Raw genomic sequence first — 20,125 nt, forward strand, 5'->3', positions numbered from 1 at the left:
AAGCAGTGGTATCAACGCAGAGTACTCATTTTATTAATATTTTTTTACTGAAATTAATTGATTAAAGAATTAATACTTATTCTGCAGATATTGATATATTGTGGATTACATGAATGAATTACTTAGCAGTTTTTTTTATGTTAGTGCAAAGTATTATAACATATTATTTGTAACATTATTATTTAAATTTTTATAACATATTTTTATTTTATAATTTAATTAGCAAATTAACGCTTTAATCAGCTGATTGCTGTCAAATAATATTAATAAAGCGTTAATTTGCTAATTAAATTATAAAATAAAAATATGTTATAAAAATTAAAATAATAATGTTACAAATAATATGTTATAATACTTTAAACTCGAATAATATTTCTTGACAGAAATCAGCTGATAACTGTCAAAAAATATGAATCGTGTTTAAAGTACTGTTACATTTTATTTAAAGCATATTATTACTTTAAATTTTATAACATATTCTTATTTTAAAAATTTATTAGCAAATTAACGCTTTAATTAGCTGATTTCTGTCAAAAAATATTAATAAACGTTAATTTGTTAATTAAATTTTAAAATAATAACAGGTTATAATATTTATAATAGTAATATGTGGTAAATAATATGTTATAATGCTTTATCTACGATTCATATTTTTTGACAGAAATCAGCTGATAACTGTCAAAAATATTAATCGAGTTTGAGGAATTATAACATATTTTATTTAAAACATATTATTATTTTAATTTTTATAACATTATTATTTAGAAAGTAAATTAGCAAATTAACGCTTTAGTCAGCTAATTTCTGTCAAATAATATTAATTAAGTTTTAATTTAGTGCTAATTAAATTTTAAAATAATAATAGATTATAAAATTTAAAATAGTAATGTGTTGTAAATAATATGTTATAAGGCCTTATCTGCGATTAATATTTGAAACATGTAGGTAGATAATTCCATTAAAAAGTAACTCAATAAGCTTCTTACAATTATTTTCATGACATAATTTATTTGAATAAATTATATAATTATCATGAAAATAATTCTAAGAAGCTTATTGAGTTACTTTTTAATAGAATTATCTATCTACTGTTTATTACTACAGTTGATAAAATAAGATATTACTATATTTTTATAGTGTATATCTATGCACAAAAGCTTACAAATTAAGCGATGTGTGACTATTAATTAGCTCACATAATTATAATTTATTATTTTTTATGATTATAATATATGCATGTTGAAAAAATCTCTATTACGATACACATTCAAAAATTAAACACATATATACAATAATTTATATTAATTCATTCATTTCAAGATAATGAATTTGTGAAATATATATATATATAATATTACGATTAATTTAGACTTTAATTCTTTTAATATGTAAAATAAATATAAAAATAAAAAAAGGTAAATTTAGATATCAAACAATTTGCAAGAATTAAAATAAGAATAAAAAGAATTTTACCGATGCATCTATTATTGCAAATTATATTATAATTATCAGAGAAAAAAGGTTTATTCCTAATATTTTTATCTTATATATATATATATATATATATATATATATATATATATATGTGTGTGTGTATTAAAATATTTCTGATATAATTTTCACAACTACGTTACCTTAAAATTTTTTTTAAATAATTCAACACTCACCAATTTGATGTGTAGAATTGTAGACAATGTTAATCTGTAAAATATAAACGTATAAATATTATATAAAACAATTATTAAAATATTTAAATTATTTATAATATTTCTATCTATCTATAAAAAATATTTAAATTAAAATATTTTACTATTTATTTTTACTATTAAATATTTTAATTAAAATATTAAAAGAATCTAGTGTTACGCATTATATAAATAATTATATATCTACATATCTCTTAAATATAATACAATGTAGAAATTGTATTTTACACATATACAAATATTTATTATTATAAATTATTAAAAATAATTATATTTATTATTAAATATTCTAAGTATTTCAAAATAAAAAATCTAGGATATTTTACATTCTCATTATTATACAACAATGTAAAATTTGGATCATTACCGCGAAGATAAATGAATAATCTCACAAATAACAAATAAAAAGTTAAATAAATTATAAATTATATTTACCCTATCGTTGTTCTGCCGTTGCCCGATGCCTCCCCGGGCCTCCGACCTCTCTCTCTCTCTCTCTCTCTGCGTCGTTCTTTTGTGGTTATGGCACGCACTCGAAACACTTGCATTCGCGTAATTTTTTTCGTTCGCGACGCACGGCGACGCCCGGATTTTAGATATTACATTTTCGCGAGAGCTTATTCACGCGCGAACCGATGCTCTGTTTTCGCGTCGCCGTGCGTCGCGAACGAAAAAAAATAACGCGAATGCAAGTGTTTCGAGTGCGTGCTATAACCACAAAAGAACGACGCGGAGAGAGAGAGAGAGAGAGAGAGGTCGGAGGCCCGGGGAGGCATCAGGCAACGGCGGAGCAATCATGCGGTAAGCAGATTATAATTAAAACAAATTTATATAATATTATATAAATATATAAATAATTTTTATATGTTATAGATCAACGCTTTGTACTATAGAGCTCTGCTGCTGTGCATCGTATCGGTGAGTGAATTGCATGTATACATATATAACATTATTCGTATATATATGTAGATTAAAAACCAGAAATCAACTAGAGCGGAATTCTGAAAAAAGAGTTAAGAAATTATATGTTAACTTTATATAAAAAAAGATTTAAAAAATTATATGATAAAATGATGTATGCATCTTTGTTTTGAGTAACACTTAATTGCTATTTTTTTTTATTTTGTTACCAATTTTATCTCGAACATTTATCAGTATTACCTTAAGGTTGATAAGCCAAATCTTTTACTAAATCATTCAAAGTGTTGCTCTTTTTTATAATATCAAATTTATAAAAACTAGAACAACATACGCGCGCGCCATTCTTCGATTTTATATAAAAAGAATGATATTTTTATATTAAGTTTGTTTAAACTTGATTAATATTTTTTGACAGAAATCAGCTGATTAAAGCGTTAATTTGTTAATTAAATTTTAAAATAATAGTATGTAATAAAAATTATAAAGTAATAATATGTTTTAAATAAAATGTTATAGTACTTTAAACTCGATTAATATTTTTTCACAGAAATCAGTTAATAACTGTTAAAAGATATTAATCGAGTTTAAACATACTATAACATTTTATTTAAAACATTATTTTATAATTTTTATTACTAATTATTCTTTTAAAATTTAATTAACAAATTAACATTTTAATCAGCTAATTTCTATCAAAAAATACTAATAAATCGTTAATTTGCTAATTAAATTTTAAAATAATAGGTTATAAAAATTTAAATGGAAATATGTTGTAAATAATATGTTATAATGCCTTATCTGCGATTAATATTTTTTGATAGAAAGCACCTGATAACTGTCAAAAATATTAATCGAGTTTAAGGAAAATTATAACATATTATTTAAAACATATTATTTTAATTTTTATAACACATCCTTATTTTAAAATTTAATTAGCAAACAAATTAACGCTTTAATCAGCTGATTTCTGTCAAAAAATACTAATAAAGCGTTAATTAAATTTTAAAATAATATGTCATAGAAAGTAAAATAATGATATGTTATAAATAAAATGTTATAGTACTTTTTAAACTCGATTAATATTTTTTGACAGTTATATCAGCTGATTTCTGTATCATTCTTTTTAACATAAAATTGAAGAATAACGCGCGCTTGTGTTGTTCTAGTCCTTTTCTAAAAAAAACATGTTAAATCGATTCCCGCAATTATTGTTGACAATCATCGCGAGGATCAGCAGTTTGACAATTTATCCAAAATTAAACTAAATTAAATAATAATATATGTTTTAATATTTTAAATTGGATTAATATTTTTGACAGTTATGAACTGCTTTTTTCAAAAAATATTAATCGCGGACAAATAAGTTTATATTAAAAGAATATATTATAACATACTCGTATAATATTATTTACATATCTACAACATATTATTATAATTAAAATTATAATATTTTGTAAGTAATAAACACAGAGGATTTTATCTTAAAATTTACCCTGAAAATCATGGTAATCGTGGGACAATATGATATGGAAAGAATTTTATGAGAATTTCTCTGATTAATATTTATCACAATAATAATATCTATTACAATAAAATATTAAATATGTTTGATTAATTTTACTATGCAGTTTAGTAAGAAATAATCCCAGCTCATTTGCTTTAATAATATAATTTTTTAAATATGACACATATAGCTAATATGAAATAGTTAATTAATCGAGCTGGAGTTAATTTTTTAATCAAATATACATATATTCTTGCCCAAATAAGATATTAAAACGATTGGAATAACCCCAGCTCATTTGCTTTAATAACATAATTTTTTAAATATGACACATACTAGAACAACACAAGCGCGTGCTATGCGCGCGCCATTCTTCGATTTTATATTAAAAAGAATATTTAAAAAAAAATAATATAAAGTTTTTCTAAACTTGATTAATATTTTTTCACAAAAATCAGCTGATTAAAACGTTAATTTGCTAATTAAATTTTAAAATAATAATATGGTAAAAATTAAAATAGTAATATGTTGTAAATAATATTTTATAATACTTTATTCTTGATTAAAATTTTTTTGACAGAAATCAGCTGATAACTGTCAAAAATATTATAACATTATTTAAAACATTATTATTTTAATTTTTATAACATATTATTTTAAAAATTAATTAGCAAATTAACGCTTTAATCAGTTGACACTTTAATCATATATGTCATGTAGAGCTTCAATTAATTTTTTTTCAGTAGTAATATAAGACATTAATCAGACGTTGTGATTGCTCGGTAGATACACTGACAAATTATCCAAATTAATTATTATACAACAAATTAATTATATAACAAATTAATTATTTTTTACAATAATCAAGCTTCAAATACACAAGACATCTCGAAAACATTTCTATGAATACGAGAGAGAAAATATTATTGCGGAGAAAGAGACATTCTCTCTCTCTCAATGTCTCTTAATCAGCTGATTTTTCTGTCAAAAAATATTAATAAAATTTGCTAATTAAATATTCTAGCTTACCTATTTATATTTATATTGTTTATGTTATAATTTGCTAATTAAATTTTAAAATAATAATATAGTAAAAGTTATAAAATAGTAATATGTTGTAAATAATATGTTACAATACCTTATTCTCGATTAATATTTTTTCTTTCTAAAGCTATATATCTTTTCGAATGAATCTCCTTCGAGTTTTAATTAATTATTAATATTAAGTCATGTACATAGTATCGCGCGCGCGTTATTAGAGTGAAGTTGGCGATGTTTGTAGCCGCGGCCATTACCGAAACGCCGCGAGTATCAGGCTAGTTCGAGCTGCGTCCAGCTGTGATTAATTAGTAAGCATAATCGTTAGAAACCATTTCTCACCTTTGTATTGTAATATTTATCAATCGCATATCATAATTTCAACGTTAATATGTAGTCGTAATTGTTCGAAATGCATATTTCGCGAAAAATTCGATGCAAAATCTCTTGCCAACATAACCCAACTGTTTTCGCGCGCGCGAATGTGTTGCGATCCGTGGATATATATATCGTTAATTCTAGCTTACATATTTATATTGTGTGTGTTATAATGCGAAATAATAAGATTATTCTAATATATGTATGTATTTTATTTGTTACAGATAGCATTGCGATACACAGTGCGATTCACGCGTCGTGTCGGGAGTGCCGTGTAAAGTTTCGCGCGTCGGGAGTGCCGTGTAAAGTGTCGGGCGATCGTAATTATTCGTGTTTTCGCGAGTGTCGTGAGTGCTACCATGGACCAAGAGAGGAGGAGGAGGCCCGGGGAGGCATCGGGCGACATCGGGGCAACTGTGAGGTATGTAAAAAAACATTTTTTCTAAACTGCATTGTTTATGAAATATTCGACACACACATAACATAATTTGAATATTTTGTTTTCAGATCAATGTGCTGTGTACTACAACTCCGCTATTGCACGTATCGGTGAGTGAGAAATTGTTTATTTTATAATATTTTTATAGCGGTAATGTAGGGGGGTATATATAATATGTTGAAAATATTAAAATAATAACATATGTTTTAAATAATATGTTATAATATCTTATCTGCCGATTAATATTTTTTGACAAAAATCAGCTCTGATAATTGTCAAAAATATTAATCGAATTAAAAATATTATAACATCCTTTTCTAAAAAAGACACGTTAAGTCGATTCTTGCAAGTATTGTTGCATCTTTTCCGATGCTGGTTAACTGTTTCGATTCGCATTATGCGTTATATTCGTCGCATCGAGAGACTGTCATCGCGCGAGGGTTAGTAGTTTAACAGTTTGTTCAAAATAAAATAAAATAATATGTTTTAAATAATATGTTACAATATACTTTAAACTCAATTAATATTTTTGATAGTTATCAGCTGATTTCTGTCAAAAATATTAATAAAGCGTTAATTTGCTAATTAAATTTTAAAATAATAATATGGTAAAAAATTAAAATAGTAATATGTTGTAAATATATTGTATGCGCGATTAATATTTTTTGACAGAAATCAGCTGATAACTCAAAAATATTAATCGAGTTTAAAGTTTTATAAAATATTATTTAAAACATTATATTATTGTATTTAATTTTATTTTGAACAAACTGTCAAACTGCTAACCCTCGCGATGACAGTCTCTCGATGCTACGAATATAACGCACAACGCGAATCGAGGCAGCCAATCAGCATCGCGGAGAAGAGGCAACAATACTTGTGAGAATTGACTTGCCTTTTTTAGAAAGGGATAGTTGCTTGATCTCGGAGTAGCGAAAATAAAGTAATGTCGATTTTTCGTCACTAAACTATTGAAACTATTGAACACACAATTCATTATTTTAATTCATACTTTTACGATATATTACAAATGTTTTATAATTTATAATGTTTATTCGATCAATTTCTATATCAATATGAAACTGTTATTGATAGCTTGATCGCACGCAGTTAGTTAACAAAAAGTTGATTTTAGAAACAAGATAAATAAAAAATAAATTTGAAACATAATATTCTTAATTGAAAATTTAACTTGCATACAAAACTGAACTATTTCGCATTATAGAACTAGTTCGCATTATATTATACTTGCGCATTAATTTTTTTAATTATGTGGACAGAACAAGTATTTAAGTAAGCAATTAAGCAACTATAGAAATAGCTCAATATGTGCAATCTCGAAATCCATATATTATGAAACACAAACATTTTGTCTCTTTGTGACAAAACTCCTGTACATATTCTTCTTGATATGTATATTTCGAAATTATATGTTCCGAAAAGAAAAACAAATAGAACCGAAGGAATTTACTATATAATGCAGTAGACTTACAGCGGCGTATACATTGATGTTTTATGGGAAATTTTACTCTTTTTTTACATAACTATATAATAGTACAAGCGCGTGCTATGAGCGTGCCATTCCTTGATTTTGTATAAAAAAGAATGATATTTTTATATCAAATTTGTTTAAACTTGATCAATATTTTTTGACAAAAATCTGCTGATTAAAGCGTTAATTAAATTTTAAAATAAAATATATAAAAATTAAAATAATAATGTTATAAATAATATGTTGAATATCACCTGATATCTGTCAAAAAGTATTAATCAAGTTTAAAGAATTATGTGATATTATTTAAAACGTATTATTATTTTAAATTTTAATTATTTTTTATTTTAAAAATTAATTAACAAATTAACGCTTTAATCAGCTGATTTCTGTCAAAAAATCTTAATAAATCTTAATAAATCTTAATAAATCTTAATAAAATTAATTTATTGCTAATTAAATTTTAAAATTATAATAGGTTATAAAATTTAAAATAGTAATATGTTTTCAATAATATGTTATAATGTCTTATCTGCGATTAATATTTTTGACAGTTGATCAGCTGATTTCTGTAAAACAATATTAATCATAAATAAGGCATTATAACATATTATTTGCAACGTATGACTATTATAAATATTATAACTTATTATTATTTTAAAATTTATAATTGGCAAATTAACGCTTTATTAATATTTTTGACAGAAATCGGCTGATTAAAGCGTTAGTTTGCTAATTAAATTTTAAAATAATATATATATTATAAGAATTAAAATAATAATATGTTTTAAATAATATGTTATAATTCTTTAAATTCGATTATAATTTTTGACAGTTATCAGCTGATTTCTGTCAAAGAATATTAATCGCAGATAAAACATCATAACATATTATTTACAACATATTACTATTTTAATATTTTTAACATAGTATTATTTTAAAATTTAATTAGCAATTTAACGCTTTGTTAATATATTTTGAAGTAAATTTCTATATTAACTTCATCACTTCTGATTTGCTTCAAAATTTACAGGAAGCTTCTTTTTGATCTTCAATTAAGATATATAATGTTTTTAAGCCGGTCAACCAGTATGTTGTCTTTAAGAAAAAATGCCACTTGACTATTTTTCCCAAAAACAACATATTGTTTGTCCGGCTTGGAAACATTATATATCTTGATTGTAGATCAAAAAGAAGCTTCCTATAAATTTTGAAGTAAATCAGATGACGTTAATATAGAAATTTAGCGAAAGTTTAAATGCGTGTAATTTAAACAATGTGTAATTTAAACGACCAGCAAATGATGCAAATAATTGTAGTACTGACACTGATAAATACTACGAATTTAAATTACGAGAAGTTATTTAGTAAGATCAAAAATATAGTAATTTAAAGTTTTATTTTTGAAGAGATCAGAATGTTATGGAACTATCGATTTTTCGATTTTCTAAAATTCTTCATGCTTCGAATCGCAATTGAAATATGGAAGTTTCTATTTTACGACTTATATTTATATATTACGAAGGAGGAGGCACTTCTGCGAATTTAGCAAAAAAAAAAATACCAATCCACCCCTTGATTTGTAAACTCAGCGGTGAATTCTCAACGAAGGAAAGAAAGGAAGGAAAAGGTTTCGTTGCGTATACGCAATTAATTGTGAAAACGAGGCGAAGAGTGACGATTATCCTGAACGGAAATCCGCGTCGAAAAATTCGTATCTGCAATTAGCGTTCCCTTCCCAACATCCTCCCCTCTGTCGATCGGATCACGCGTGTGCGTGTACGCGTTAATTAATCCCAAATACACCTGAACTGCTAACGTCGAAAAGGATGGGAAGGGAAGAGGAGGGAGAAGGCGAAATAATTCACGAGGCCTCGCTGCAGAGGGTTGAAACGACGTCGCGCATTCTCTCTCCTCTCGGCCTCTGCGCTCTCTATTACCACTCCCTTCTTCACCCCCGCCGTCCGTTCTCTTCGTCTCTTCGTCTCTTCGTTGGAGCACCCTCTCCGTGGACGACCGTGATATTTACGAGCAAACCGTCCGGTCGTTCGCATAGAAATTACCACTAATTCACTAATCGATATTGCAAGTTGATACAAAGAAAGACATGATCTTGAAAGAAATTCGTTGCAAATGGAAACAAAATGATCAAACTTTATTTATTATTTTATTCATTTATACAACTGTAAATATGATCAGTTTATGTAACGTGATTCCGAGTTATTGTCCACCCGTCTTCAATATATTTAAGATTGTTTTAAACGATCTATTTTACATCTTTCCACATAAAAAGATTTTCTGCACACAATGATAAAATTATGAATAGAACTCTGTCCTAAATTTTGTCGCAAATTATATATCACCTAGAGTGGATTTTGATTTCTCTTGTCTATATTCTCAATATTTCTCAAATTTATTTTGTATTAAAATTAGATATATTTTGCACATAAAAATGGCTCCATTATTATCATTATCTAATCTAATTTTCAAGGTATAGATAGCGAAGAAACATGTTATTCCAGAAAGCGTCTCCTAAAAGGCCTCCCCATTTACGAATCAAAATTGCCACTCTCGCGTAATCAACTCTGTACCTGAGCAATTTTGGCCCCGCAGGGCCCGTGGGGTAGAACGAGGCACCTCGTTCACCCTTTCCCCATATCCCGCCGGAACGACTGCGGTTCTCGGTGCGGATCCGCAAAATGGAGCGGCCACCCTCTTTTCAACGTGTACCGTGCCGGAGGGAAGAAGACGCGAAAAATAGAGAGGGCTGAAACGCGGATGCTGGAGGAAGCGGGGCGAATGAATTGAACGAAGGAGAGAGAAAGAGGCGGAAGAGGAAAAAGACAGGAAAGAATCGAGTTATCGTAGGACAGTTATAAGCGAACAATACCAAAGTTTTTCGAGATAAACAACAAGACAGAAATCGAAAACAATACGCGGCGCACCGCCGTTACCATGAAGATCAGTGACTGTACGTAAACATGCGGCTGAAACCACAGATTATAAATTGCAACTCCGTAATCCCAATGAGCTCGAATTTGTTACCATAGACAAAATGATCTCTACACTCATCAGTGGTTATGAAACAATAGAATCTATAGATTACGGTATAGGTCATATTTTTCGCGGTTTTTTTTTCTATGAAAGGATGCTATACCCTTTGCACGTAAAAGCTAGGATCGATCGACGTAGATTCCTTAAGGGATAAGAATTAATCGGTAGACTATATACGAGGGAATAAAATTTTCGCAAGACGGTGTATCTTCATTTCGCTGCTTTGTATCCTCAATTTTCTCTCGAAATTGTCGAGTCAAGTTCTCTTCCTCGTTTCCGGAATTCTCCGGCCGGCACGGGGATCGCGCTTAGCGTGGTAGAACCGGGGCCTCCACCCTCGCAGACGGGGGATGGCGGCGTGCAGCACCAGGGACAGAACCGAGGAGGTGGATGAACCGGGCGGCAGAGTCTGCAGAGTCGCGCATACATACGTACTCGGCGTGCACGTGGTAAATGTGTAGGGCACGTAGAAGCCGCAGGCGGGAATTGGCGTGGCTGCAGAATGAAGAAAGGGAGAGAGAGAGAGAGAGAAACGAGAAAGAATGTTTTTGTGCAAACGGGCCAGAGAGAGAATTGCACCGATGTGCAGATGGACGAGGATAATATTAAACACATATACACGGATGTGTGTAAGAGGGAAAGAGAAAGAGAGAGGAGAGCGAATGGAAAGAGAATTGCGAGAGAGCCAAAGGGGGTGTGAGAGAGCGGCTGGGTTTCCTGGGTTCGTCGTCATGACGACGAAACCTCTGCTGCCAGACCAGACAGAGATTCGCGCCGACGGGAACGCATACACAAACGCACATCGAGGGAGGGAGAGGCGGAAAGATGCAGAAGGAAGGAAAAAGCTAGGGGTACGAAACGCGCGCAGACGGAGAGAGAGACGGAGATTCGTCTCTCCCTCTCGAAAGCTACCCCCGCGCGAGCGAGCGGTTCCTTCAATCGTCCCGTTTTCATCCCCTTCCCCGTCACCCCAAATCGTTCCGCAACCCCCGCTGTCTGGCCGTCGTTTGTTGCACCGAGCAAGCCGGGCCAGCGATTCTCAACCCAGCCGGGAAATGAACCGGCGTATCGAGTGCTTCGACCCCTCGTAGACTGAGTTTGTTGCACCCCTGGCAGTGATTCTCCACCGTTCGTAGAAATTGCGTGCTTTCAGCACTTTCTGAAATGTGGCTGTCTGGTTCTCTTGAATCAACATTTTCATAGTAGTCGAAGACATCTTAGATCAGACAAACATGCTTCTAAACATTAATTTTTCTTTCCTACTTTATAGAAAAGATTTTCTTATTTAAGAAAAGTAAAATAAACTAGAAAAATAAAATATTTAATTAGATAAAAAAATATATATAAAGAGAAATATTTAAAAAATATACTTAATATATAAAAATTGCAAAAGGATTCTTTTGGGAAAGATGTAGAAGATGAATGATGAGACAAACATGTTAAATGTGATATTATTTATTAATATAATGTATTTTATAATATATATACATATATAGATGTAAGTGTATGTATGTATATATATATTTTCATATTTATTTTTATATATATATTTCATATATTTATATATCTATATATATAATTCATCCATTTTTATTTAATTTATCTTCTTTCATATCATTAAATATATATGTGAAACCCTGATAGATTGGGATTAACCGCATTATTTCCCTTTCTCTCCCTTATCATTCGCATATGTATAGTATATCTGATGTTCGTTAGGATGCACAATACACATATCGAGTGCCGAGTGTTTCGCGTACGTATTATACTTAAGCTCATCGCGCATCCCTGCTACCCATTCGGTATCATATACATATCTCTATTTCTCCTCTTCTCTCTCTCGCTCTCTCTTTCACACAGACACGTACAATCACACACATACGCACAATCACGCACACGTACTTTTGCTTAAATAACAATTTTTCTTTAGCGACGGCACGGTCGAACGACTAACCGTCTCCTGGAACACGTTTGACTCGACGTATCGTCTCTCGAGAATGCAATGCCGATGCAAATCCGATGCGAATAGCGCGAGTTACGAGGCAGGGTGTAATCTCGGGTAAGCGAGGAAGCGAAAAAAAAATAAATAAATAAATAAAGAAGCAAACGCGCATAGCATACACGATGACGCGCTTCCTATGCGCTGGCGGAATCGAAAGTTAAGAAAGGCAAGCGTTCAAATCGGCTCGACGACGACCGCGTCTCGGTATAACGCGAGATAATTATTCAGATTAATTCAAGCGTACTTTTTCTCGGCGCATAATCCCGGCTTTGATCATCCTTTTCTATAAGCGCAAAAGGGGGACCACCACTCTTTGACGAGGAAGAGAGAGATGGTCGCCTCTAACGAGTACGAGAGGACTCCCGCGGAAGTGATCGATAGAAGGGCACTGACGCTTTTACTGGTCCTGACCTGCCCCTACACTCGCACGATTCGCGCAGCACGTATTCTCTGCAGACAGGCCCGGATTAAGAAAATCCGCGACACCGGATATCTCGCGGATTTTCTACCGCGCTTGAGCGATTTGCGCTACCGTCTCCTGCCTCTTTTTTTTCTCTCTCTCTTGTCGAGAAAGGAATGTCCGTCATCGCTGACTTATCGCGCGATGATTGGCACAAATCTCATTTTTTCCTTTCTCTCTTCCACATTTTACAAAAAACTGAAGATCTAAACGTTTCGCTAAGAAATAAAACCGCCAATTACAACTTCCACTCGTCGAATTTCATCGCGGTAAATTTTCCCATTGATTCTCTTCACTTCCGACTCTCTCGAATGTCAACAAGAATCAACGATTCAACTAGAAAAGACACTAATCTAGGCCTGTCGCAAACTCATACACACGTTTAGACCGCTCGAGGCCACGAAGAAAAAAAAAAAAAGAAGCGTGGACGCTTACGCGAGTGGATCACGGATTGCTCCCTCCAGTCGAGATGTCTTATACAATGGTGATAATATTGCAAAAATAGATTTCTCGTGAATATAAACTCGCGATGTGAAAACCGGCCCGAATTTTTTGTTCAGTTCACCGTGTCCACTCTCTCACCCCAACCCCTCGAGCGGTGAAATATTCGTGTGCGGAGACGCACGCTCATGTTCGAGGACGAAACTCTTACAGCCCTCTCTTACTTAAGAAAACACGTTTAAACCGCCTAAAACACATTTGCGGTACAGTCTTTAACACTTTTACAGACAAACAGACAGACAGACAGACAGGCAGACGAACAAACAGACAGATATATAAAACACCGAAGGAATTATGAGGATGCGATCTGGACCGAGCGGAGATGTTTGACCGATGGTCGAAGATACGCGTCGCAAAAGGGAAATATTTTGAGCATCATTTTTCAATCAAACTGTTACATGATAGATATCGAAGAACAGAGCGATCGGGTTGAATGCACATCGTATATTCGACACGAGCAATCTCTCCTCTCGGTTCGACGATCCGCGAACGCTCGTTACGCGTGTGCATCGTCGACAATGACGACGACAACCACGATGACGAGGACGACGACGACGACTACAACGAAAGTCCTGACCCGCGCAATCCTGCCCTCGCGCTCGATGGGCAGGGCAGGTGCATCGGAGGGTGCGGTAAGTGCACTCGCATCTGGACGAGACGTGCATCGTTGGTCGCTCGTTGACTGCCACGTGTCGACGGCGTTCAAAGGTCACGGCACGTGCCCATCGGATAGTCAATATTATCATCGTAGTCGCCGCAGTCGCCATCGCCGATGCATCGATACGCATCGGGATGAGAGATTCGGATGAGCGCTTAAGATTGATTTATAAGAAGAACAGAACGTACCCGAACGGGACCGAACGTGCGTATTATAATCGAGGGATCGTGTATTCGAGTATATCCCCGTGATAAGAGAGACATTTTTCTTTCGTCTTTCCTTCTCTTCCAAAAAACATCTGGGGAGAAAGAAGCCACTGTGAGCCTGTCCAATTTTACAGGATCGAGAATTGATCTTGAAGAGGGAAACGAGACGTACGAGATAATCTGGAAATTAAAAGGAATCCTCCTTTTACTCTCTTTTAGACTCTTTATAAATTTTATACAACGTATTTATACAACATTTATAAAATGGCTATAAAGACAGGCATTTGTTTTTTATATATCTATTAATTTTATGAAATTTTCAACATTTTGTACGGAAGATTTTTTAGCTATTTTTTTCCTCTCTCTCTTTATAATACTGTATATTTGCATTGGACTTGTTTCCTTGTACCGACAATAGTCTCGTTTCTCTCTCCAAGTCAAAGATATTTTATTATGCGGTAATAAATACACTCGTAGAAATTCGTCAAAACGATTTCCGCGATAAGGTGCGATCGTGAGAGTCCAGGTACTGACTCGGTACCGAGGGTACGTTCGTTCATCGCAATCGTGCGATCAGCCGCACGCGCCGAACTATATATATATATATATATATATATAATTATATATATAATATGTAAATATATATATTTATACATATATATATGTGTATATATTTCAGTCGGTCGCACAGAGCTGAGAGAAACAGATTATCGCTGAAAGTACACGAGCGATCTCGTCGAAAATATTCGCGCGCAATGATATACAAATGCGCGATAAAACGTCGATACGGATATCGAGGATTTTACAAGAGGATGGAGGATGGGAGGGCGGAGAGAGGATGTACATATTGCTGAATTCAAGATATCGCATTTTCGCTGGTGGCATTATGGCGTATCAAAGATGAGAAAAGCGTTCGCGTTAATGAGGATCGAAGAGGTGATCGTTTGGGTGAATGGATTTTAAATGTGCAATCGTTTGAGAGGGGATTAGAATTGGAGGAACCGTGTTCTTCTCTCGTGCCGTGCTTATCTCTCTCTCTCTCTCTTTCTCTCTTTTATTACAATATCAAAATTTGATAAAAATATCCAGTCATCGGCGACATTTTTTTATATTTTAGTAATTTAATCTCGTTGCCCTTAAAACACGAACGTCGATTTAATTCGTGAAAATGATTATCAGTCTACGCCTCGGCTGCGCGCCTTCGCTAAAAGCTGGAGTAAGGGGGAGCGTTCTTTTTCTCTCTACGCTCTTTATTACATATTATTACGCAAGGATATCTGTCGGCAAAACGGTACCCTCCGTATTCCTTCCCATATCGCGCAGAAACGGTGGATTTTTCTTTTTTTTTTTATGCGCGTTCTCTCTCCACACTTACGTCTCTTTTTACATAGAGATTAATATATTGGCTTATTGGGATATTTATAATTATCGTTTATACACACACACACCGAACACTTGTATTTTTTTTACTTATAAATCCATTTCTCTCAGACGTACGATTAACATCCTGAGCGTGTGCGTCTTCGATCTTTCTTCTCTCGTTTTTTGAGCATGACAAATCGCGCGTTGCGTGATTTAGGATACATTTTTCAGTTGCCTCTCGTTAACAGTAAAAAGAGTTTGGCACCGATTTTTTTGTGACGTTTATTCTTCTCAATCTTTATTTTTTTCGATTCTCTCACACGGCTCTTTCATCTCTCCCTTTCTATCTTTCTCTCTTTCAGTTGTTGCCGATTCTATTTCGCGCGCTTTTCCTTCATTTCTTTCCTTCTTCGCTTTTCTCTTAATTCTTGATTCAAAGAGCCGGGAGAGATCGAAAGAGAATAAATTTAACGTAAAAAGGAAGCGAAAACTCGCGATTGAGCACCCTCGGCCAATCGAGAGGGGGTTGCTTGGAGGTGCTCAAGCTCGAATTAATCGATATAGAGCTAAGTGTGAGCAATAGTGTGTATATTCGATTTTCTTTTCCAAAGTTCGTATATCTCTTAAACTCCTCTTCGTCAAAGCAATCCGAAAATCACGCGCGTCTCTCGGCGCGAGTCTGTTTCATCATACCAAAAAGTAAGTTATACTCGAAACTTGCCGATTTTATTAGACGAGCCCTTCCGCTTGGAATGTCCGGCGCGCGTGTCGAGAATATCCCAACCGATACCAGGGATTCGATTAATATGCTCTTAAGTGATAGCGTTCCGATTAAAGTGTGACGAATGAATGACGAATTGAAATATACGGGGGAGGGGGGGGCGATATAATGCGAGGATGGAAGGAGGGGAAAACCGAAAAGGGATTTCGTCGAGTAAGATCTACCTACTAGGCCAGCGGAGATCTCGATCTTCGGCCGTTCAGGAACTGACACAATTCAAAAAAATATATATGTATATATTAGATTATCGATTACAATATATATTTCTAAAGTCGCGTATATAATATGTATATATATATATATATATTTAACGAGGTGGAACGAACAAATTGGGGGGGAGGGTCGGCGCGGGACCTCACGAGAGTGATTTCTCCATACATCTTTCTCATTCTTGATTTTCGCGTATTTTTTTTTTTTTTTTGCCTCTCCTCTCTTCTCGTTGTATCAGTCGTTGCGACGCCGAGAAGTCGAACTTTCCACGACGTGCATTTCGCGTTTGTGTATATTTTCAAAAAATGCGCATCAATATCGATATACCATTTCCTGATGATCTCTCGATAACTTACAGAACTCGCTCTCGTAGTATCGCGGACCCGCTACGAAATATCATCGAAAACTAGATATATGATCTGTTCCTCTTTTTTTTTCTTTTCATTTTTCTCTTTTTTGTTTTAAATATCATTAATTTCTTAAAGTCTCTCTCTCTTTTATATTCATTTTCCTTCCTCCTTTTGTCCGTACTCACATTACGTAGATAGTCTTTTGCGTTAACATTCTATTATTAATCTTTAGAGAAATATACGTATATAATATTTTTTTTTAATTGCGCGTGTCGTCGTTCCGTATTTCGCGATATTCTTTCTCTTAATTTCTTTTTTTTTGTCTTTTCCTTTTTTTGCGTACTAGAGTTTCTCGCTCTCTTCCCGATCTCGAATCTCATGCGCTAGGAAAATTGACTCAGTCATTTAGAGAGGGTCTTTTCACGAGATTTTCGTGTAATGTACGTGTGCTGATATATGAGAATTGGACGAGAACATGAAAGATCGGAAATGAACAATGATGAAAGAAAAACGCTGTGAAATAAGATTAATGAATGTGCTAATGAAAAACTTATAAATCAAATTATAAAGAAAATTCAAATTGTAATTTAATTAATATATACGTGAATATAAATGAAATTAAAAAGTATAAACTAATTGCATTCAATTGAGAGAAATATATTGCGTCGATTAATCGGCATAACGAAAGAAAAAGAAAATAATTTTACACACCGTATTGTAGAAGATAATATATATTTTCTTTTCAATATATATATATATATATATATATATATATATGTACGTATCCTACATATACATAAAGCAATATATAAATATATCATCGATATATGACACAATCGTTCAAATTATAACACATATACGTTATTACAGGCAGGATATGCAATTTTATGCAATTTTTTATGTAATTCTTTAAATATGAAGTACTTCTTAAGTACTCTTAAATCTCTTGCAAATCTTTCGACCATTAAGAAATTTTACAAAATATTCACTGCCATGCTCGCCTTACGGCATATCTCATAAATATATATATGTACGTTATATATATAATATACATATATACGTTACATACTCTCTCTCTCTCTCTAATATACAATTTCCGATAAATTATAAAAATATTGCGGCGATATATCATAATCTTGATCCAGTCTATATATCGCATTATACATGCAAAGGAGGAAGCTTGAAATAATGTTACGTAGAAAAAAAAGGATTTTCTGCCGAGTAATGGGCAATTTACTTCTCTCTCTTTCTCTCCCCCTCTCTCTCGATCTATTTCAAGTATGATTTTTTATCATAAGTGCCGCGTTTGGCTCTTTATCACCACGTTCGAAAAGGAAACAAAATGTGAAGAAAAGCATTAAAGAAAAAAAATTAAATTTATATATGATGCAACAAATGCATACGGTAAGAAAAGCAATCGTTATCTGATTCAGAGTTGCGATTGAACTTTGACTAATCTCTTTGAGAGAACTCTAATAATTCCTCTCCGCACTATGTGCAGACAATCAAGTGCACAATTTTTCAGCAACGTTTCAGCGCAACTGTATGCAAAATTGCTCATTATGATTAATTTATTGCGCAAGATATTTAACGATAATTTTTGAAGAATGAAAATATCTGTCACGTTGATCATTCTTTCCTACAGAAAAATAGGTTTGGAAAGAAAAGGCTGAATGCTGGATATAGGAAAAACGCTCGACAGAAGTGATTAAATTTTTCGCTGTCGCGAGGAAAAGGAAGAGAGTAAGAGAAAGAAATGAGAATGTGATGATCGGGGGATAGCGAGAAAGAAGAAGATACGAGAAATTCCACGCGCAATCGCCATCGAGCGAGCGACGATTATGTACGTATCATTCACTCTCATAAAGGGGACCTTTTTTTTTTTTCTTCTTGTCCTTCCCATTCACACGCCTCGCGTACCTCTTAAATAGCTTCATTTACTTTATTGCTTTGTAATTCCGTATTGAAGACGCACCGGCTTTATCTAGGAGAGCCGAGAGAAAACATAGTACAGATTATGTGTAGTGACGGGGTCTCTTCAGGACGGGTAATTGGGAGAATAATCGGGGGAGCACTGGTGGACGTCATGGGACATTGAGGGATATTCACACGGGGGAAGATATCGTTAGATAATAACTAGTAGACAATGACATCACATAACATACGTAAAAATTATAGATTATTAGTGTATTAAATACTATTAGTATATATTTGTTTATATATAATATATATATTTCTGTCGTATGTGTTATAGCTATATTTCTGTATGCTAATATAAACGTGTGTGTAACTCTCTGTGTATGTGTGTGTACGTACGTATTGAATGCCTGTGCTCGATGTATGTGAGTGCTGTGCACGCACGCATTGTGTCTCTCTCCGTCTCTCTCTCTTAATCTTTTTTTTTGTTAGGCCTTAGTCACTCATTGTGCAGAGTACGCGGAAACGCAAGTGGAGGTGTTCTCATGATAAATCCTCGAGGAACTGTGCACCACATCCACTCGCGCGTGTCAGAACCTTAGCACGGGAATATGTCCGTGGCGCGGCGAGATAAATAAGATGTATTACCGAAACGTCGATTTGCCATTGTCCACTTTGCGACAATGACAAACGATGATCGAGTCGCCGTCGTCGCGGTGTTTCCGAAAATTTCGCGAATACTTTACTCCTTTCGCGAAAATTCCCACCCGCTACCGTGTGTGACACGTGTAACGCACGTGTCAATAACGGAGCCCTCAGGCGTTCATTAAACATCGTCGATACTTTGATTGGATCCGCATCGAATCCACACACCGACTGCCTATCGGCAATCATCGATTTGCCGTCCGTCTGTTCGATACCGCATTTGAAGATCATGCTGGATGGGAATGTATCTTCATCCCTTTCGCCTCTCGTCATCTTTTTCTTTCCCTGCCCCCTTTTTTTTACCTTCCGCGTTTCATTCACCCAACAACAAATCGCTGAACGAATCACCATTAACACTGAATTATTATTATTTATCCTTATATCGTCTGACGTTGTATTCTATAGTGTCTTTACAAAAATATATATATCATTATTTCAGCG

At 33.2% G+C, this 20,125-nt stretch overlaps 1 long non-coding RNA gene across 1 annotated transcript in view; it reads left to right on the top strand.

The window, feature by feature from the left end:
- Nucleotides 1-5,772: 5,772 nt before the first annotated feature.
- The window catches only part of LOC145944850 (uncharacterized), a 55,283-nt gene continuing 40,930 nt past the window's right edge, over nucleotides 5,773-20,125 (top strand). The window contains exons 1-2 of the long non-coding RNA XR_014426754.1: nucleotides 5,773-5,968; nucleotides 6,055-6,096. This is a non-coding gene — a long non-coding RNA (uncharacterized LOC145944850). The remainder of the gene's footprint in view (nucleotides 5,969-6,054; nucleotides 6,097-20,125) is intronic.

The sequence above is a fragment of the Prenolepis imparis genome, unplaced genomic scaffold, assembly GCF_030444845.1.
Source record: "Prenolepis imparis isolate NDT839.2.m4 unplaced genomic scaffold, iyPreImpa1.0 SCAF_13, whole genome shotgun sequence".
In the NCBI taxonomy this organism is placed as follows: Eukaryota; Metazoa; Arthropoda; class Insecta; order Hymenoptera; family Formicidae; genus Prenolepis; species Prenolepis imparis.